At 36.5% G+C, this 21,600-nt stretch overlaps 1 protein-coding gene and 1 non-coding gene across 3 annotated transcripts in view; both read left to right on the top strand.

Annotated features, from left to right (window-relative positions):
- Positions 1-21,600, top strand: part of Kcnh7 (potassium voltage-gated channel subfamily H member 7) — a 434,248-nt gene that overhangs the window by 321,090 nt on the left and 91,558 nt on the right. The gene's annotated exons all lie outside the window — the stretch shown is intronic.
- LOC117704770 (small nucleolar RNA SNORA17) lies at positions 15,842-15,973 on the top strand. The gene has a single exon (XR_004606300.1). It is a non-coding gene; the product is annotated as a small nucleolar RNA SNORA17 (small nucleolar RNA).

Raw genomic sequence — 21,600 nt, 5'->3', positions numbered from 1 at the left:
TTAGCATGATATATAATGGAGAGATTTTAATGCAAAACTAACATTAATTTAATACTGTTAAGCAATACTTAAAATTAACATCTTGGTATATGCCATACAAAATTTCTTAACACATTTGACATTCTCTCACTTCATGTAAATACTAAACTTTCATCAATGGTAGTCTTTTTCTAAAAATCCAGTAGAAAGAATTACACATTAAAAGTCATTTTGTATACAGTACTATTTTTCAATAATGCTGTTAAGTTAAAATTGCACTTAATTCGAGATTCTAATTCCCAACACTATTTTAGCAAATGATTCTTCATAATTTAAAGTTATTAAAAAAAGATTCACAATACTTATGCCACATGATTAATGTGTTTATTCTAAACTCCTTTTTTTGTATCTAAATAGATTTAAATATCATGTAAGTTTCAACAGAACTGAACAGATCATCTTGAACCACCAGAAATAGCAATAATCAGAAAATTACAAATTAAATTTAAAATGCAACACAGGAGGAAAATTGCTTCTGAATACTGCCAATTGATATGACATTTGTTTTGCATCCATTATCTTTCTGTTATTTATAGAATGCCATCAACTTTGGCTAAGCAGAACAGAAATCCCTATCCAATATTTTCTCCATATTCTGGGCATGGTTGATAAACTACTTGTATAAATGCACACTGAAATGAAAACAGTATATCTGGACTTTGCAGGAAAGCATAAAGCACATTGAACAGAGATTCAGCACCTGTGAGTACTTATTAAGTGTAAGCCAGTGTTAGGTGCTATGGCTGTTGCAGAAATAAAAGCAATGCTTGCCTTTTGCATTTGAGTTAAATCAAAACTTTGAGAGTGAAAATGCCATATTAGGATTTAAAGCTTTTTCTCATAGTCAATATATTCTACAGTTTAAATAATGAATAAAATTAGGACAAAAACAACTAAATATTTTATTAGTAATTATCTTCTGTAAGGATGTACTATATTATACATATATTAAATATAAATAAGGCTGTTGTTATTTTTAAAAGCAAATATGAAAACTTTTTAAAAGCAACAAATTAATTTTGTTTATTTTCATTAGATCCTATATCTATACCTAAAATCACTTACTAAAATATATCCTAATGAAAGAGATCTTCATTTTAGTAAAAGTACTTTATTTATCTCAATATTCACATTTATGCAGTTTTGATAATGAAGGAATAATACTTCCTCATGAGACCTCGGAAACCACTGAATAACAGCCATGGCTTTTGGTAAAGTATTCATGCATAACTGCTTAAAAGGAAAAAAAAGCCATTTCCTGTTTGGTTTTGTATATTCACAGATTTAAAAGAAAGAAAAGAAAAGAATGCCATCCTCTTTAGAAGTTAAGGCAGGAAAAGGACCCATATAAACATACATATACACACACACACACACACACACACACACGAATGGAAATTGGCAAAAATAATTTAGCTTAGGGTTCATAGCAGTAGTCTAGTTGCCATGGCAACTGAGGCACAGACAAATGTGGATCTGTTGCCAAGATGGTTGTTCAGTCCTTCTATCCCCTTCTGCCCTCCAGTTAGCCTGAGCTTTGAGATGAAAGTCAGATGGTAGAACAGAAAGGAAGTGCAGAGGCAACGCTCTCTGCTCATTTGCCCTTGTAACATAGGGGTTTTGACAAGCACAGTTCAAAGAGAATTACCTAATGAGAGCAGGAAAGCAGGCTGAGCAGTAGGCTTTCCATGTTTACATAAGGATTAAGCTAAGAATTATTACCAGCTGAGAACATCTCAGAGCATAGAGAGTATTTCCACACACACAGTTTAAGGACTCGAAATGTTAGGTGGCCATGCACTATTCTTTGATTTAAAATGTGAGTCCAGGTACAGAAATATGTTTAAATCTAAATTAGGAGAGTAATACAATTGAAGTTGGAAGCTTATTGGTGATCTTGGTATTAATATAGCTTTCTCCTAGTTCTATTTCTCTCTATTGTAAAGACCTCATTTCCAGGAGAAAACTATATAATAAGATCACAATTACATCCAAAATTTAACTGTTACTGAAGAATTTATTAAAAATTAGATAATTTAAAATTCACAGAAATTTAAATTTTTCTTACCCATAATTTTTGACATATTGTATCAATGACATCATATAGAATTCTCTCTCTCTCTCTCTCTCTCTCTCTCTCTCTCTCTCTCTCTCTCTCTTTCTCTCTCTCTCTCTCTTTCTCTCTCTCCACATACATCCTTCCCCCTTATAGACATTGAATGGTGATGGAAGCCTAAAAATTCTTAATTTCAAACAAGCTTTATTTTTTTTGTAACATCCACTTCCATATTACTAAAGTAAGACAAACTTGAGAAATACAGGCATAGCTTACTCTTTTGTCCTACAGTTGAAGCTGAAAAGAGAATCTAGCAGAGAGCTGCATTTTTTTCTGTCTTCCATAGCTCTGAGCAGTTTATCTCTTCACATGGTTTCCAATAAAAACATGCAACTTTGTAATATTGTTCTTACAACAACATCTGAATAAAAAAGGAAAAGGCACATCAGTTCTCATCTCAGTAACCCTGTACACATCCCATTTCCAGAGACAAATTCAGAGCTGTTGGTGTCACCAGCCCCTCTAAGAAGCATGGGACAACTTGCCTATGTCTGGGTTCTAAATGGTCTTCCCCAAGACAGTAGTCTCACAGTCTTTAATTATTAGGTAACCTGTCCTCTGTCTTAATTATTCCTGTTACAGGTACATGTGTGTTTGAAATTGATTTCTGTAGACTCTGTTAAGTAGAAAGGGAGAATGGTAAATATGATACATAGTAGAAGAAAGAGGAACCAGAAAGCTGACCTGCTTACAACAGAGGCTGGAGAGATGACTCCTTCCTTCTGTGTCCACTTCTCTGTTCAGTGATAAGGGACGATAATACTAAACGTATCACTTTAATATTCTTGGTAGAGGGGAATAGATTGTGGTATGAGGTATTTTCTATTCCACTTTGTCTCAGTTCCTGATTTGTTGGTCTTCCATTAATTTTCCAAGGTGGCAAATAAATAAAGGGCAAAATAACCCATCGTCAGGTCTAGTCTTTTGTGTCCATGGAGCTTTGTTGTATCTGAGATGCACGCCATATGACAAGTCTGCATACCACATCAGGAGCAAGGTTAAGGCAGAGTACTGAAACTGAGTAACAGTCAGTGAACAGAATCCAAAGAGTAACCAAAATGAATGCAATAAAAACATCAGTGCAGCTTTTTTTTGACTGCCAGCCGTCACCTTAGCTGAACCACACTGTTTTAGAAAGGTAACCTGTCCTTTGTAAATTGCACCTATAGCTATCTCCATTGTTCATGAAATTTTACTGAAAATCAGTGGTTTCTCACCCTTAAATTTTCCACTTGTAAACACCTGAAGTACTTAAAATTTCATTCTCTCTTCCCCTTGCTCTCCCTCCCTCCATTTCTCCTTCCTTATCTTTCTCCCTCTCATCAGATATTACTAACTCACGTTGTCTTTTAAATAATGACTTCTTTTTGCCCCGCACACTTGATCAAATGCCTCTTGCTAAATACCATGATGCCTTTAGTAACTGATCAGCATTCACATGAGAATTCAGTACCAAGTTAACTGAAAAGGCATCTTGCAAAGCATGAGTATAACTTCCTTCTGGTTGACACAACTTATTTGAAAATAATTGAAAACTAATGATATTGTCCACTTGTCTATTGCAACTTTGTATTTTATATGTGTTCTGTAACATGATTTATTTAATTATTGGTTTTATATGTCATATATCATCATTCCAATCAACAGTTATGAGGTCAGGAGACTAAAAATTCAACCAAGTAACATGAAAAAGAGGCAATATCATTTTTATATTTGCTTATCTAAAATGAATATAAATAGGCTACTGACAGTGTTCATGATATTCTTAGTATCTTCCTAAAAACTGATTCTTCAAAGTGGATGTGCATTAGAAACAAAATTACTCTTTAGCATTGCTAGGGAAGAAAGGAGAGTCATGGGTGGAGTGGAGTGGATAGTCCCACATTTGGGATTCTTTTCCATTTGGAACCCTCATAGCTTTCTGTTTAAGTTCAAGGGAATAAACTCTGAAAGTGGATTCCTCGGTTCCCTTTTCTTTCATTCAGTGACCTTCTTTGGCACAGCTGACTGCCAAGAAGAGAATCACCCCACACCATATAAATAAATTAGTTCAATATCCACGTCTGATTCCCACCCACTAGAAATACTAAATTAACGTATTGAAAAAATTTTAAAAATTAAGAATAAAATTTGAGATCAGAGTTGAGAAATTGCTATTCATTCTATAACATTCTACTTTCATTTCCCTAGTTTATGAAAACTTAATTCCTTATTAATTAAGATCCCCTCTCCCTCCTCAGCCCCAGAGAATAAATTCAGAACATAATTACTGGTGCATAACAGTTCCTGGAATTCTCAGTTACAACAGGTGAAAATTAACTTGCTAATAGCCGGAATGTAATTATATTCAGGTGACATTTAGCATTCAGAATGTGTCCCAGAAAATATCAAGTACAGATGTTAAAATTTATAGTGAAACTGTTTTAGACATATAGCTATCCAGTATAGGAAGGAAAGACTCCAGATTAATCTGTAAAGATTAGTAGAACCTACTTCTGAAACACTTTCAATTTCCCAGGGTTCGGTAGCCATAGGAAACGCCACACATCAGTAATACCATTCTCTGCTCTTGTGATGGTTAATGCTTAACCTTAGTGACTTGGTGCACCTTGAATCTAGCTCAACCAAGAACCTTAATGTGGCTGTTTCCAAGTATTAGCATTGTTTGCAGCCCTTATTCCCAACACAACTTGTTTTTTTATAATAGGTTAACCTTTTTGTTCAACTTTATCTAACTTTATATAACATTTACCTTATTGAACCTTCTTTAAATTATCATGTAGAATCAAATCTTCTTGTGGTCCTGAAAAACAATTAAACATATACACATGCTGAAAAGGAATCTTACATCAATCTTACCTCAAAATATTCTTACATGACCCAGCTGTCTGTCTCTCTTGACTGTCACTACACTCTGGCTCCTAGTCAGCAAGCATTTAGGGTGGTCCAACAGTCCCCTTTGCCCTTTGTCCTGCTGATGAGATGACTATGACCTCAAATTTTGCTTATTGTTAGGTTAACAACAGCATGCCCTTCTCTCTATAAATCTGTCCTATTTCTGAGGTTTAGATCCAAGTACATTTCCAGTGTCCAAAGACAATTTTCTTTTGACTTTATATCTTATACAACTTATATCCATGATATTTTTTGATCTATTTGTAGATGGCTAGATGATGATGGTGATGGGAAATAAACAGGTAAAAACACAGATAAAATCATATTATGTAATTTACCTGTATTTATATACATGCTGACTTATTTTCATTTCCTTATCTATACCTTGAGATATAGCATTATAATTTGGGGAGAACATAATTTTGTGGGTGCCATTACTTTTTAAATTTTTTTTGATTTTTGAGATAATAATCTAATTACATTATTTTTATCCCTTGCTTTCTTCCCTATAGACCAGCAGTTCTCAACTTGTGTCTCAAATAGACCCTTTCATAGAGGTCAGATATCGGATAGCCTACATATCAGATACTTACATTATGACTCATAACAGTAGCAAAATCATACTTCTGAAGTAACAATGAAATAATTTTATGCTTGGGTGTCACCACAACATAAGGACTTATATTAAAGTCACAGCATTAGGGTTGAAAACCTCTGTTGTAAATCCTTCGCTATATTTCTTCCTTAACTTACCTTTCAATTCACAGTCTCTTTTATTTTTTTCAATAATTGCTATTGCATGCACATACACACATACACGTATACACACACACGCATGCATGCACACATACACACACACATTCACACAAAATATATTTCTAAATATAAATTGTTAAGTCTATGAAATGCTTCCTGTATGTATGTTTTCAAGGCTGACCATTTGACACTGGACAATCAATTGGTGTGCTTTTCCCTAGGGAAGGCCACCTCTCCTGTACCCAGGTTTCCTTAGTTGTCTGTAGTTCTTTGTATAGGGCTGAGGCTTTGTGAAAACCTCTGTCAAGTTTGTCATAATACTTTTTAAACATATAGCCCAAACAACTCAGCATAATACTCATTTATCAATGAATAATTTAAGTAACTACAGTGTCATAGTACATAATATAGTCTTGACAATCATAGGAAAGTATAAAAGTGAGCTTAAATGGGTTCTTTTTGGTATCAAAAGTATGATACAAGACCAACAATCGTCTTTATCGTCCATTCTATCTTTTCTTATATTTCTAAGTTGTAAGATAGTGTAAAATCTTCCTCATTACAGACATTCAATGAATCATCAGTTTCAGTTCCTGAGCCAAACAGATTCCAGCTGTCTCTAGAGTACTCTGTGCAAGCAAGGTGTTTCATTGTAAATGCTGGTTACCGTGGTGTGACAAACCACTGCCATCTAGTTGACTAAATGAAAACAGAAAAGGTAATAGAACTTATGTCTAACCAAGGCAAAGTTATACTTTGAAAGAGTGGACTCTCGTGAACAGACAGAAAAATTTAGTCTAGCATGTCAGAGGAAGTGGTATCCACAGTGAACCATAAAGAAAGGAAGAAGATGGAAGACACTAGCCCAATAGAAACTTGACCAGGGAGAAATCATAGCACAGAGATTTTCGAAATGAGTGATTGGAGGTACTGTGGAAAAGGTAGCGAATGACAGCTACTCTTTGGACCAAGTTTCTATTTCTGATCTCCCGTTTTCTTCTCTGGTACTCTTAGCAACTCCTTGCTCTACAAAATAACACACTTCTATGTTGGTTTCCCTCTCCAACAAGTCCCGTCCTTACACATGGCCTCCTGATAGATTATCTAAATGTCTTTAACTTAAGAAATTGTAAGTATACTTTCTTTTCCTCTTTGTTTCATTAATTCTTCGAGAACGTCACACCATCTGACCATAGTCAGCCTTCGACTCCTCCAAGAGCCATTCCCTACCCACCACCTTTGTGTACTCAGGTATGTTTTTTTTATTTTGTTTTTAGTTTCTAAGCCCATTCAGTTCAACTCGCACCTTCTATCATCCAATATCTATCACTTGCTGATAGCTCCTTACCTAGATATGAGACCTCATACCCACATCCTCTTTCTAGGCTGGGATTTTGTCAGGCTTCCCATTGTAATTTAAAAAGATCTATGTTTCCCTAGGGCTGCTAATTTGATTGAAGTATTTTGTGTAAAAACCTGCATGAAAAATAGAATTTTATTCTCAGTGGGATGTGGTTGCATCTAGAAAGAGAAACTCATTAACTCAAATGAAGATTTTTATTCAAGGGAACGTGGAAAGAGGGGGAGAACCTATAACAAGTAAAAGGAAAGATACACTTTAGAAAAAAAATCTTTTTAGTTCTGTTGACAGGCTCTCAGGTTGTCTGTGTCTCTACCTTCTTCAGGTACATTTAATATCACTGCCAAACTATCATCTCTTTACCTTTAGGAGTTAAGTAAATCAGTCTTCTCGGAAAAAAAAATGAGTATTTCTCAAAATTCAAAACCACATTTATGAAATTGTTGGGCTTCCTGTTTACTGAACACTGAACCATTTACAATGCAGGAAACATTCAGAACACTAAGAAAATGTGTACATAACAGACATATCTATTTAAATAGCACTATTTCAATATGCCATCTGTTTGAAAAGCAGAATTCCTATTTTAAGTAAAGTGAACTCGGTTTTTAGCACTTAATTTAGTGCCTGCCTTTAACTACAGGTTTTCTTTTCTTTCTTAATGTCTTAAAATACCTTCATTAAAACCTTGGTAGATGCTGGGACCCTTTCACCACAGAATATCACGTTAAATTTTCAAAAGCTTCCAGTACAATTCTGAATTACATTGACAGGAAGTAGAAATTGAAATAAGTTCCTCCACTTATCTCAAAGATCTGACTGCACTTAGTTTTGTTCTTTTAAAAAAAATAATCACTATAAGAGATGAGTCAAACAAAAAAGTCACGAGAGGAAGGTCATTGGTGGAGAATCTTGACAAGCCTTCATTAAAAGCACATCTAAGTGAATAGAAAAGTTATTTCTTTCTAGCTCTTGACATCCAGTCACACTCTCCAGTGATGTAATCATCATCATCAACAACATACACACACACACACACACACACACACACACACACACACACACACACGGAGTGGGTGGGATAGAGATCGTGCATTACATTGCCAGTATCTTATGACACATAACTTATTGAGTTCCTTCAAATGAAATTTTTTGCATACTTACCCGTTAGTATACCAAAGCCTCACATAAATTTCATTTCTCAATTGAGAAAATACCTCTTTCAGAATGGCCTGTAGAAAAGTATATGAGACATTTTCTGGATGAATAGTGATACGGTCTACTCAGTCTACTCAGGGTAGTGTCATCCCTCGGTAGGTAGTCTTGGGTGGCATAAAAACGCAGTTTGTGCAAGCTGCAGAAGATCAAGCCAGTAACAGGAGCTGCTTAAGTTTCTGTCTCCAGGCTCCTGCTTTGATTTACTGCCTTGATTTCCATCAATAGCTGTAAGCTTCTGTAAACCTTCCCTCCTCAAGTTTCTTTTGGATAACAGACAAAATAGGGTAAATTCTCTTTCATAAAAGTTGAAAAAGAAGTAACATAATTCAAATTAGGCTTAAGTTATAAAAATTAATTATTCTTTGGCTTGGTCTGCTTTATGTATTGACCCTTTACTCTTATCAATAAATTCATATGATTACTTGAAATGCATAAGAATATGTAAAATTTGTAAATGTTCCACCTCAACAGAAATTCAGACTCTGATATCCAACAACATTGGCTCAAGCTTACTACTATGCATGTTTAGCTAATAAATATGGGAACTGTTTGTTTAAAAAGGTATGGTTAATTCAATGCATCAAGTATTTAATATGAATTCAGAATCTTGATGCCCTTTTTGATAATGTAAAACGGGTCCTGTAGAGCTTTAGTCTCCCGTTTTCAACAAAGCACCAGGCTCTCTATAAGGGAAATAATTTTCCAATAATTGAATCATTGCAACTTACATAAACTTAGAATGTGTTTCTTCTTGGCCCACCCTCATGATTTCTGTAATAAAAGTTGCCCGTGAGTTTTATTTCTATCAGTTCTACTTCCTTTTCAAAAGCACCAAGAAAGCCCTGGGAGCCACAATGATTAACGGCCTGTTCTAGAGTTTAAAGTGCTTTCTCAACTGTGATACTTTCCAGAGCACAAAAGAAATGCTGAAGTAGGTCAGGAGCTTAAGCTGCCCAAGGGCCAACCTCATACCAGTAGTAGGCAGAGGGTTGGAAATTAAATTAGTGCCAGAGACTTCAATAGGTCATGATTCAGTGGCTTAAAATTAGATGGGAAGGTAAGAAAATACAACTGTAATAAAGCCTTAACACTTTACCCATTTAGACTTTTACAATTTGGTATTCGAATTAATCCAGATGGTGACTTAGTCAGAAATATTCTGTGCATTCTGTAACATGAGTGATGCTGCAATGTGTATATGTGGTGGGAGGTGGTCCTTGAATATAACTGAGGCTAGCCTCAAGTAAGCTTTAACTTGGGAGATAGAGTGCAGGATATTCATGGGCACATGAAACTTGCAGAGTTGGTGACTGTGTTGTCGTCTTGGGATTTCAGGGAATGAAAATATGTGCCACAAAAGGGGAAGATAAGAAGGAAGTTTTGTTATAGGAGTATAGATGGAAGATAGAAAAATAAATAGATAGATAGATAGATAGATAGATAGACAGACAGACAGACAGACAGACAGGGGGTTGCAGCAAAGCTCCTTTAGAGTAGAGTAAGTCCTCTGAAGCAGATAACAGTTGAGCTGCTGGTGAGAGGCTTTTCTTAAGACTTATGGCAGAAATGGGGATGAGGCATGAGAAACTGAGTTGAGTCCATTCAGCTCGTTCATTTGATGTTCATGTGCTGCTCGGTTTCTGTCATACTCTCACATGTACCTCTTGAGCTATGATGCTCATCTAGGTGATGGGAAAGGAGGAGAAAACTACATCATGCCACAGAAGGAACCAGAGCCCCCTTCTGGCAGCCTAGTTTTGGCCTCTAGTTAGAATATAACTAAGAGTATTTCTACCAAGAATCAAAGTCCTTGTCCCTAAATGGCCTGATTAGTTTCTATCTCTTGTTCTCATCAGTGTGTGCTAGAAGAAAGAACTTATAGACTACCTTATGGGAAAGTTAACCATGAAATCAGACACAAACAAAATATCTTTCAGGATAGCTTTACCAGGTTTATAGTGTAATAACTACAAAATGATATCAAATGCCATGCCAGAAATCAAATCTGAATCTACAAGAAGCTAACCAGTGAATTAACTCATGATCCTCTATGATCTTAAACAGGTCATAGCTACTTGTTGGGAAAGTCTATTGGTCCATTTTTGGTTCCAAATGTTTATATATTATGGTCAAGAATGATTAAGTGGGAAGAAATTGTAACTGGCAAAAGGATATGGTCATAGCTTCTTACAGAAACCTAATTTTCCATTGTCAAAGCAATGATGCAACATTCAAAACAATTGTTTCTATTCTGTGAAAATACAAGTCCCTACTCAGTGCACATTCTCTGTCATCGAGTGTCACATCTGTGTGTCATCACCATTTCCAGCCTAGTGCATCTTCAATTCTGTTTCCTAAGGGATGTTTTCTTACCCTGAGGAAAAATCAAACAGTGATATACTATATCCTATTCTACTGTTCCTTTAACCCTGATAATTCATATCAGGATAGTGATGAAGTCTGTATCGTCAGCCCATGGAAGCCTTCCTCTGCTGTATTAAAAGCTCCGTGAAAAAAAAAAAAAAAAAAAAAAAAGGAATGCTGTAATTGACTTTCTTAATCAATTACAGCATTTCACGTGCAAAACCAAAATAGTATTTTTTTCAAGCAATATGAGACAGAAAATAAGAACAGAAAATAACAAAATGTTTTGCACCATTTACTTTTATTCTTCTGTGTGTTTTTCTCTGTGAAGATGGAAATGACCGAAATGGATTAGCTAAAAATAGAAAATAAAAAGCAAAACACCCCCTCTTTCTCCATGTTCTCTCTGAAGCCTACTGAATACAAACTCAGTTTGCTTTGTTTACTCAAGACTTCCCCCTGTGGCGGGGATGTGTGCAATGTGTGAAAGGTGCTGGCAAAGCACCAGCCAATCAGGCTGTACACTAAGAGCTCTGCAACTTCTTGGATTTGTCTGCTGTGCTCCCATTTGAGGGCCCATTGTGCTCTGAGCACTTCTGATGTGCAAGGCTTGAACGATCCATCAGGCTGAGTCCACCCAAAGAGGTAACATTTAAAAATCTGCAGACTATCCAGAATGACTAGAGTTTCAAAGTTAACAGTTGCTTGAGGCCAGGTAAGAATGCCCTACTTCTCTTTTGCTGTTTTGAATAGTTTTTCATAAAAATCAGATACAATAATCCCATTGAGGAACAATGTTTATGTGTCCATTCAAATTCTAGACATCTTGTTTCTAAAGTTCCAAGGTACTAAAATCATAAATAAATCTGATGGTCTGTTTCGAACCCATGAGCATTTTTACTGCTATAATAAAGGAATGTTGCAAGTGTGGTTTACACTTTTGTGCATAAACCATTTTCACACCTTCAGAGCCGTATTTCTACTGTGATAATGGGATCTCATGATGTGTATCTTCTAACTTGAAAATATTCCCTGGGAAGATACTCTCTTTTCAACTCACAAGGAAATGAAACATTGTGTTCCGCCATCATTACTTAGTGAAAATCATAATGGGATTAACAATTGTCCCATCAATTATTTCAAGATTAGGTATGCTTAAATATTTCTAAAAGTGTATTTAATAGAGTGCCCTAATGAACCTCTGCTATTAACTGTAAAGAGCAAGTGATATATTGCTTAGTAAAATGGAAGTTATTTAAAATGAACTGGGAAAAATCCTTCATTACTTTAAGATTTATAACTTTTATTTTAAATATACATAACATTAAAAAATATAAAATCTGCTGCAAAAATTACCTTATTTTATCATTTGTCTTCATAATAAAGAAAATGGTAATTCTAAGATAATGAAAGTTTTTGAAATACTGAATAGATTAAAGTGACCCGAGGTTTTATTTGACAGTAATGCCAAGCAAATATTAATATTTTGATTCACCCTTTGTTATAACAAATGTGCTTCATAAGATTAATACTGAAAGTATGTTCTATGTGTGGAGTTCCAGTATAATTTGGATCAGACATTTTAAGAGTATTATTTCAACAAGTTACTACACTGAAAAAACTAAAGACTGATTAATTGAGTTTCATTAATGGGAGGCAGACTCCCTAATGAGATGCAGTATTCTAAAGGCTTCATCCAGATTTTGGATGTTTGGAACAGCTTTCCCAGTCTGCCTCACTGAAGGCAAACTTCTCCCCACAAAAAGTCTTCTCCAGTTGCAGCTCTTTGGGGCTAGTGTATTCTTGGTGGAATTATCTCACCCATTGATTGATGCCCTGGGAATTTTAGTGTTCATACAAACTAACAAACGTCCACCAGACAAGCACCAGCAATGCCCAGCTGGCTCTTTGTCCCCCATGGGAAATTTTCTCAGTTAGAGGCTGGTAATTGTTTAGTGCAGCTGCTGCTGTTTCAACGGTGCCAGCTCATCTGAGCCAACTGTATGCACACAGCCATGACTCATGAGCCTGAGAAAGCACACATCAGGGGTGGGTGGGGGACTGCAAGGACTCCATTTTAAAATTGCCTTCTTCTTTGTCTACTATTTGAGGGAAAAATTCACAGTGAAAGGTACTTATTTAAGCAGTATAAATATCCTATATAGTCATGAATTTCAGCTATAGAAGTGCATTATAATCTTACCGTTTTTGAAAACACTCTGTGTATATCTCAACAGTCTTAGCTCTACTGTATGTGTTACAATAACAACTATATTGTAAGAACTGTAGTTTCACACACACACACACACATGTGCATGCAAATACACACAAAAACATGTACACAAAGTACACACAGTCCCAAAACACCACACACATACAAAACACACACATGCACACATGCACACATGCACACATGCACACATGCACACATGCATATGCACACACTGATGCGGAGTAAAGAAAGCTTGGTATTCAGAGTGAAAAACAATCTGGTAGATAATGGATATGGAAGCCTGAGTAACTGGCTTCATGCCAATATAGCTGGCATGAAAGTTTGCTATAAAGTTTCCAAAAATATTCTAGAAATACCAGGAATACATTTTTGTGAGGGAAAATAAAGGATCATTACTCTGAGGCGATTTGGATTCATTAGGGCTTTATTGTCAATTAGAGAGAGCAATCTTATCTGGGCTATTACTTGCTTCAGTAGTATGTAAATGCCATAATTAGACAGTGTCGTTGCACTACACATACACTAAATTGACTCCAGGGATCTGTATAGTATATATGATAGGACAAAAGTTTTGACACATCAAGTACCTATTATTGAGTACAAAATTAACCTCAGTCTTAATGTCTAAAACAATACACATTTGCTGCCTCACGGCTCAGGTCAGGAATTGAGGACAGGTTTCCTTGGATGGCTGTGGGTCATGCTAGGTCTTTTGCAAGGCTGATTGGGAAGATCTAACACTGTACTAACTTATTTCCCAGCTATAAGACTCCTTGCTACTTGCAGTTTCTCCTGGCCACGTGGTTCTGATTCATTGAGGCTTCCTCCTCCTCTTCCTTTCTCTACCTGCCCCGAATCTCAAACCTCCTATCCCACATGTCCCCTCCACTGCCCAATCACTGGCTCTAGCTTTTATTGGTCACTTAAAATGGGAAGAAGGCTCACATGAGATCATGTAAGTATGAGATAGACTGTCAGGGGCAACCCATCTGGAGGAAGTAGAATTAACATCAGAATAAAAACAGCATCAGGGCAACCCACAACACTATCCCATCTATACTTTTCATCATGTGCTCTTAAAAAAACAACTCAAAAATCTACTTAGTGCTGTTTCTGTGTTACATAGGTGTAGAACCATCTACCTGAGTATATTTAGCGACATAGTGGCTAGATGGGACTCTTTTTCCCTTGATGCCAACAGATCCTCAGATAAGGATGGGACTTCATCAACCCTAACCCATCCATTCTAGAATGTTTTCTTAACCTTGTGGGGGTACTGTGCACACAGTCAAAGTCACAGAGCACTCATGAGCTCATGTGTGCAACAGCCCTGTGTTGTTCCATAATCCCTGTTTCATTGCAGACGTCTACTCACTGTGGCTCTTACAATTATCTTTTCATCCTCTCTTCTGAAATGATCTCTGAACCTTGAGAAGAAGGGGTGTCAAGTAGATGTCTCACTTAGAACTAAGCACAACACAATCATTTATTCTTCACATGTTGGCCAGCTCTGGGTCTGTATATTAATTGTCACCTACTACAAAGCAAAGCTCCTCTCATGAGGTTGAGATACACCAATATATATGGGCATAATGATAAAAATTTAAAGGTCAATTCGTTACTGTGGCTGTGTCAGAATAAAGGTACCAGATTCTCTCATGGCTCCTATGACCTAGAAAGGTATAGAGCTTTTACCCAGTTAACTGCTTAAGTTACATCTGTGAAACAGGTTCTAAATCTAATTAGAAAGTGATTCTTGCAACATTCATGCCACAATTGTAACAGTAACTTTTTCTCAAATTTGAGTAACTCCAGTGTTTCCCTAATTCAGAGAATTGATTTCCTCTAGGAAGGTTTTATGTACACATAATTCCAGACTAGGAGGCTTTTCTCAGTCTTATCCAGTCACTATGACTAATTCTATCATGGTACTAAGCACATTTATTGTCTATTTCTTAACTTGCTGTGAATGCTGTTTACTTACTATATTGTGGACCATACTAAAATATGAGCTCTTCAAAAGTAAAGTTGAATGTTTTACTTCTGTATGCAAGGAAAGTAGCTCAGGGCTACTATAGTATGTTTTCAATAGATATGAGGTGAATGATTTGCGATATCTTAATATAGTCTCTTCCTCTACTTGATTCTACCTGCCACACCTACTGAAAACCCCAAGTCTTGGTTCCATAAGCACTTTTCTTCTATTTATTTGAAGAGACAGCTCCTTGAACACCAGTTGCTTAGATCAAAGAACATGCATTTTAAAGGAGTAGTTCTTAAATTACAATTTAGATGAAAGTCAGTGTTTCACTGACTCCCTATTATTTTGTGTTTTGAAGTCTATATAACTTGATAATAACTGCATCATGTCACAAGCCTATCTATTGCTCACAACCTCCTCGCAAACCTTTTCCAAGGTTTCATTTTTTTCTATCTGCTCTCTAACATTTCCAAAACTACATGCAGGTATACGCATGTGAGCTTGCCTATATGTCAACATTAAAATATTATAACATATCAGAGTAACTATAATGAATTTGTTACAGTCACTTGTTAAAGTTCATGTTTCCAAGCGTTTCTTGCACTCTGAAGGCGAAGGGTAGAAAGCCAGATTTGAAAAATCTTTGAGCCTGTAATTGCACATTAAAAATACTCAAGGATGATGACCCTTGATACTGTACTTTCTAGAGTACAAAACTTTGAGAAATAAATTTCTCTTGTTTATAAGTCACCCAGCAACCACAAAGGACCAAAACTTGTGCATAAATGTCCATTTTTTCCTGTTGAGCAACCATAGTAAATTACATTTAGAATTCAATAAACATTGATTTCACAAAATTTACTTTAAAGGATCACTTTCCCTGCCCCTAGAAGGGTTGCAGGTGTGGCAGCTGTGTCACATGTGCATCAGTAGTGGGAAGAGAGGAGAGAGGCTATGTCTATACTCAGTGTTCTGACCTGTGAACTACTGAATGATGAGTTGCCTAACATTCCCTGAAAAATGCGAGCCTGAGATGACCACAAGTCCAGCACAAGAGGCCTTAGACAGGGAGCTAGCCTCTCACATTGCAGGATATAAGCATGGGAGAGCTGGCCCTACCACTCTCCTGAGCCTTGGCAGCACTGGGGCGAGCAGGTCCTGTACCTCACCTGGGCAGCACAGGACAGCTGACCCTGGTGGCTAGTGGACTCAAAGGGTGTGAGCATGGGAGAGCTGGCTCCAGCCACTTGTTTCCTGTGCTGTGACATGAGCGAGGGAAAGATGACACCCCACCCTTTGTCACCTACAGCAGGTAGGAGAGCTAACACCAAGGTCATCAGATCTGGAGAGCTGGCTGTGTCCCTCACCTTCTGCAGTACTAAAAAGAACAGACAAACACCTCGCCTGGTCCTAGATATAGGGGTTGTGGTTAGTCAAACCCAAGGATGTGAGTATGGGAGAGCTGAGGCATAGAATAGGCTATGTATCTCACTGGCTACAACTGTCTAAAGAGTGGTCCCTGGACCTCATCTGGGCACCAAGGTAGAGATGCCCCTGGAAGCAGGAGGGTTCTGGTGAGCCAGTCCTGATGGTATGAAAACAGCAGAGCTGGTGGACTTAACAGTCCATATACCTCTCAGGCCCAGTTACAGGGCTCTGAATTAGCTCATCCTAACATCTATGAACCACTAAAGTGTATGAAGGGCTGGTCCTGCAGATCCAAACTAAAGGATCTCCATTACACATGGCAACAACAGGATATCCTAGTGGAGTCTTTGAAATGAACATTGGCAAGCAAAGAAATGTGAACAAAAGGGTATACTGTGGGACACACTGTGACACACTACAGTTTCCACAATGAGTTTTTTGTTTTGTTTTGTTTTTTTCTCATCGGAAAAGTTGCAAGGGTGAGGGAATTGTATGAAGAGAGGGTATAAAAGTGGGATTGGGGTGCATGATGTGAAATTTATAAAGAACCAAAAAGAATTCTTTTTTTAAATGAAATCTTTCTTTTAGATGTAGAGATTTGTACTTTATGATATGAAAATCCAAGATAAATAAATATTTCCCCATTTAAAAGTTGTCATATATGTGTACATGTGAAATTATCTTTCATTCAGAAGTGAAATAAACATCCACATAAAGTTTAAATACAAGATTATCTTCTTTCCCACAGGGAAAAAAATCACTTCTAATTTCTCAGTAGCATAATAACTTCTGATTACATCCATAGCAACTGATAGTACGCTCTCTCTCCCAGCCCTTCATACGGAATACTTCAGGCTGCTTTTGTTGTTGTTGTTGTTTGTTTGCTTGCTTTGTTTTGTTTTCCAACATCTTGAAAATTCCCAGAATAAAATTTTCCACTGCCAGAGGAGAAACAGCAAAATTTTTCCTGAAGACAAATAGAATTATTTGGAAATAATATGCTAAGATAAGTAGCCTCGCTCCCCTAGAGGGGACATAAGCAGAGACCCAGACTGATGTGTCTTTCCATTTTGTAGGAATACTTTCCCCTTATGCTTTACTTGTATGTAATTAACATTTAGCATGCTAGAATCACTGCTCCTCATTTCAGAACACATTGTTTTAAAGGGTAGTATTGAGCTAACTTGATGCTTTCTCTCTCTAAAAAATAAACAATCTCTCTGAAAAACAAACAAACAAACAAACAAACAAAAAGCAAGGGGTCCAATTTGAGCTAGCAAACTTCCCCTGAGCTTGGAGCCTGCGCTAAAATGTGCTTGATATACCCAGTGTCACCCCACTGAAGAAACGACATTTGTTTCTCTCCCCCAGCAGCTATCATTTATGAATAGCTTCTTGACTAGGGGTGGGACTTCCCTTTACCCTATGCTGTAATTGTGTCTTGGTTTTATGCAAGTCTTGTGCATTCTGTCACAGTCTCTATGACTGTATATGTGAATGTAGCCTGTTGTATTGAAAATGCTGTTTCTTTGAAACCATTCATCAACTCTGGTTCTTACAGTCTTTCCATTTGAAGTTCCACATAGGTGCCTGAGCATTTAGATAAAGTATATGATATTTGCATCCACTCAGGGCTTAATATTAAAAGTTGTATGCTCTGTGCATTAACCAGTTGTGGGTTTAAGTGTTAATTAATACCTACTGCAAGAAAAAAACCTCTGTGATGAAGGTTGAGTAATGCATGCGTTAAACGATGGGTATAGCAATAATGCAATTGGTATAATAATGTAATCAGTATAGATCGTAATGTCTTAGAGAATCTGCATGACCCTTTTGACCATAAACTCAAACTTTAACTAGAGTATGAAATCCAGTAGTTGAAGAAAACACTATCTTAAATGCTAATGTCAAAGGAAGTCTGAATACTTTACATGTAAAAAAACCTAGAAGAAGTTATCAACGAGCCTGAATTAGTAAGAACTATTTAAGACACAAGTTCCACTAAAGGACATCATTTCCTATTTGTCACTTGAAATCTGAAAGAATATTGCAAAAGAAATAATCTATGTGTTTTGCTATTCAATCTTGTTCAATAGAAAACTGAGCAGGATCATTTCAAATACAAAGTTGGGTTTGAAAGAAAACCAGAATATTTTATATACTGGCAAGACACAAAAGCTACAATGAAGAAATCAAGAACAGTGATTCACACGTACAATTGTATTTTACACACTCAATAAGCTGGCGGTTATTGAGAAAATTGTGCTCTTAATGAGAGGGCACACAGTGGCTTGATTTCTACTTGTTCCTTGAATGTACGATGCCTTATGTTTTAGTTATAATCATGCTTCCACCTAGGAGGAATAAAACATCTTATCAGCTTTCTTTTTCCTAAAAATACTAAGGCTAAAATATGTCTGATGAGACATAAGGTATAATACCAGCCAAAATGGAATTTGTGACCATCTAGAATCAAGAAAAATGACCTCCCATGAAGTTATCCCTGAGAAGTGATGTGAAAAACAGGATACCTGTGATTATTCATACAAAGATACTGATTTTTCATCAAACCTTATAAATAAGCTAAAATCCCATTGTTTTTTTTTCATTTATTTTAAATTATGCATGTACTTATTGGCTGAAAGTTACTACAGAAATCAAAGGTGATTTGTTTTTAATGAGCTAAATCAGAATTCTTCTATATGACTTGAAAACAATGTTAGAAGACTGTGTTTGATAACACTATCCCATTGATACCTCCAGGTAACTTTTGGGTATAACTATCTCTCTAGTATGGTAGAAACAGTCTTATATTTAATTTGATGACTCAAAATGAATTGTAGTATTACCTTAATGTTTTTAGTATTAGCTTAATATTATTCTATCTTGAAGGATCTGGTAATATATAATTAAGATAAAAGTATTCTTATAGTTTTTACTTATTATGCAACTTTATTCCATGTCTTGAGGATAGGGTATCTTTTTAATATTTTCATAATTTTCTCTTACACAAATCTGATTTTTGCTAAACTTTTGTTAAGGAGAAAAACAGAAGAAAGTGAGGAACAGAAGTGAAAGGAGAGAGAAAAAAAGGGAGAAATATAAAAACATAGGCAGAAGGGTTATCAGCAAATTCTCAGGAAGTCATCTCTTTATACTTTTGTGTTTATGTCAGGTTGGTTTCCAGTATATTGGCACTTATAATCCTTGTTCTTCTGGGTTCACATTAAAGTTTGTCAGGTCTCCAAAAAGAACAAATCCAGAAGGCAGATGAGAGCATTCCAGGGACCTGTTACTAAAGTAAATGACTTGAGTAAATTCTTGCAGTTAGAATAAAGTATCATAGACTCTTAGCCAGCTCCCATCCATCAGATGTGGTCTAACCAAGTAAGACTCATCAGCTTCCCCTCAGATAGAAATGTCCCTGTTATCAGAGCTGCTTCCTAATGAATTAGCTCATTTCTCATTTGAAGATTTAACTAGAAGTAAAGGTTACTGTTCTTTATATTTATAGAATACAATATGATGCTTTGATGCACATCTTCATTGTGTAGTAATAAAAATGACTAATTAATATACCCATCTCAAACCAAATCTCAGCTCACATCTGAAAGTTAGCCGAGATTGTGCTTTGGGAGTTTTGAGAAAACTTCCTTCCATATGCAAACCGTCTATTCCTCAGGTAAGATACCACCCCCCTTGATTCCATTGGAACCTTGAACAAATTTTCTACTGGTGATACTATTGGTATGTTTGTTATTATTCTTTGATAATTTAATTCAGTATATTTCTATCATAATTTTCCTGTCCCCCTACTCCTTCCAGACTCTAACCTTTCTAACCTTTCCTACCCACTCCTATCATGGTTTTTTTTTTCTATTATAAAAGAAAGAAAGAAGAAAAGCCATTAAAAACAGGGGCATCTCTGTAGTGTTGGTCAACTATAGTCCTGAGCATGGGGCCTGCCTTGAGATGTGTGGTTGTTATACTCACCACTGTATTGAAGAAAACCTATTTGCACTCTCCTATTGCCTATCAATTGCAAATAGCTTAGAGTGGAATGCTGTGCCTACTTCTCCGTTCTGAGACTGTCTGGCTTGAGCCTGTGCAGGTCTTAAGTATCTTGTTATGCTCTATGTAAGTTCGCATGTGCATCGGCCTTCTTGCTTCCATAAAATGGTGTTTTCTCACAGCCATATGCCACATCTGGCTCTTATAATCATTCTGCCCCTTCCTCCATGGGATCTCTGAGGCTGCAGGAGATGGCTGTGATGCAGACATCTCAGGGATAATGCTCAAATGTCTCTCACTCTCATTATGTGATCTGTTGTCATGTTGTCTGCCTGTTTTAATTACCACAAATTGCAAGAAAAAAACTGCTCTGGGAATGGTTGAGGGATGCATTGATCTGATAGCCTATGTCTAGTTATGTTTTCTCTTCTTTGTACCGATTTTTCCTCTTCAGTCCTCATCTTTTTCTCACAGAGACAGAGTATGTGTCTCTCTTTCTCTCTCCTTGTCTCATCTCCAATCTCTCCTTCTTACATGATGATTAAAACTAAGATTGTAATCCCAAGACATTCACAAAAGACTTTGCTCTAAATCAAGTGTGGGGTGGGAGCATGTTTACGTGGGTGTGGACATGTGTGAAGATGTGCACACAATATGAGTGCCCGTCTATATAGAAGTCATGTCTTCTTTGAAGCCTTCCCACTGTTTTGAGACAGGTTTTCTCTCTGAACTTTAAGCACATCAACTAGGCTAGACTGGCTGGACAATAAATTCTAGGAATCTGCCTGTCTCTATCTGCCCCCCAGTGCTAAAGTTACAGGTGCATGCTCCTGTGCTCTTCTTCTAAGACAGGGGTCTACTGTCTTATAGGTAATAGATAACTGAAAATTGGATAAAGGGAATGAATACTTATTCCCTGAAAAGCATATCTCTATATAATATAAAGCAACATCTTTCAAACCTTAAGAAGAAATTTTTTTCAAGTTAGCATAAAGAACACAATGCTAAAACTGAATTATATAGCAGAACCTGCACCTACGAGTATTTGGTTTTTACAAAATCAAACAATGGTATGTATTCAACTATACACACACACACACACACACACACACACACACACACACACACACACAAACATACAACCCTTTATCTCTATAGGTCAGTTTTAAAGTTTAGAAAATCATTTGAACTCAGAAAGT

Source organism: Arvicanthis niloticus, chromosome 2 (genome assembly GCF_011762505.2).
Source record: "Arvicanthis niloticus isolate mArvNil1 chromosome 2, mArvNil1.pat.X, whole genome shotgun sequence".
Classification (NCBI taxonomy): Eukaryota; Metazoa; Chordata; class Mammalia; order Rodentia; family Muridae; genus Arvicanthis; species Arvicanthis niloticus.
This window is presented reverse-complemented; position numbering and strand designations above follow the sequence as displayed.